This window comes from Pollicipes pollicipes, unplaced genomic scaffold (genome assembly GCF_011947565.3).
Source record: "Pollicipes pollicipes isolate AB1234 unplaced genomic scaffold, Ppol_2.1 Scaffold_3216;HRSCAF=3773_pilon_pilon_pilon, whole genome shotgun sequence".
Lineage (NCBI taxonomy): Eukaryota > Metazoa > Arthropoda > Thecostraca > Pollicipedomorpha > Pollicipedidae > Pollicipes > Pollicipes pollicipes.
Window position 1 is genome coordinate 2,126,284 of NW_023596251.1, and position 1,980 is coordinate 2,128,263.

The window sequence follows — 1,980 nt, forward strand, 5'->3', positions numbered from 1 at the left end:
TATATATATATATATATATATATATATATATATATGTGTGTGTGTGTGTGTGTGTGTATGTGTATGTGTGTGTGTGTGTGTGTGTGTGTGTGTGTGTGTGTGTGTGTGTGTGTGTGTGTGTGTGTGTGTGTGTGTGTGTGTGTGTGTGTGTGTGTGTGTGTGTGTGTGTGTGTGTGTGTGTGTGTGTGTGTGCGTGTGTGTGTGTGATTAATAATAACTGCTGACTCAGCATTGATATTGATGAGCCTTTTGACGCATCGTTCTAGTTTCAGGGCTTTTGACTCGGCATCGTCGCTTAGATTATAGATGGTTCGCACAAAATTATTCACATATTCGTCGCTCGCTATAAGCCACGTGATTTCCTCCTCTGCAGTGTTTCGCTTTGTGAGCCCTGCTGGATTCTGCCAAAATACTGCGGCACACACACACACACACACACACACATATATATATATATATATATATATATATATATATATATATATATATATATGTACAATTCATCGGAACAGCCTGGAAGGCCTTGATACCAATGCCTATGGTCTTTCTTTGAATACCCTTGAGGGGCCACGTTATTTTCTGTTTTGCAGCGCTTCGCTTAGTTCGCCCTGCTGGTTGTGGCCGCCGTGTCCTACGACAGCCCCAGGGGTCGTGTTTGGGAGGTATTCGCGCAAACTTTGAGGGTGTCGGTGGGTCATGCGGAGATTACAGTAGCTTCTATAGAACTACCATTGGTTTTCCCCTTCCTGCCGAATACACCAATGCCCTTTTAGTGTTCGATACATGCGAATTTCTGCAGCCTGTCTAGTGTCGCCTGTTGGAAAGTCGCACCGACATGTATGACGCCATAGAAACGCCCAGGAAATACCCAGCCTCATTGGCTGTTTTGTGCTCATGGAGGATAAAAATATGACGACTGGAATGTTCGGCTGTGTAACATGTACATTCATTTCTGTGTCATGTATGCATACATGTGCGTGCGTATCGTTTTGTTTACTTTGTTGTTAGCATCATTTTTACGCATGATACATTTGAAGCTTTTAATCTCGATGGCTTCCCATTTATGAGCTAAATAACCTGACCTGTGGCTGTTGACGTATTTGACCTGCATCGACCGAGTTCATTCGGGTGACGTTTTTTGTTGACAAATGATGGTTCTTTTTTGCAGAAATAGGTGTATTTTGTCTACCTTTAATAAAGTTACCTTTCCTGTTTTTCTTAACTGTTGTTCGACTGCTTCGGTTCGGTTGGGTGATCCAAGCTCGGCCTGGCAGACCCGGAACTTCATGACCAGATTTGTACTTTTGAAGGTCGCTCAATATGCGCCTTATTGACACTTATCTCACAGCTTCAAAGGCTTTTTTACCTGGTTTTTCGTTTTTAAAGTAGCTTGCTTAGTTCTTAATATAGTTCTCGATAGCCAATCTTAATGTTCTTCTCTTGATAAGAACTTGATATAGTTCTTGATACTCACGGACTAATGCAGCAATATATAACTCTTTAACCTTTCTGGCCTCACAGGAATGTCCGTCTGTCTGTCTGTATTTTACTGTCTGTCTATCGATCTGTCGATTTCCTCTGGGGGCCATTTGACATAGCTTTTGCTGGGGTATTCAACTTCGCTTTCTGCGCCGTCGTAGAATGCTTTGAATCTCTAAATATGAGAACTGGTCTCTAAAGTGGAAACATGATCCCAATGGTCTTTCACCAACGTCCAGCCACCCCTATTTGATGTGATTTTACAAGACCCCCCTTCAATGTCGCTTTCCTCGTGGTTATAGCTTGCTTAGTTTTCGAGGTCTAAGAAGGACCACCAGGCCTCGGTTTAGGGCTATGGCGAAATAGGCCCCCACGGGACGATGGCTGAAGGTTGTTACCCGGAGTTGATTGTGGTGACGTGATGATGTCATCACGATACTCTGGCTGCTCCGTATCGGTCGACGCCCGGACTGGTCACAGGTCACGTGACCAGTGCAGGCG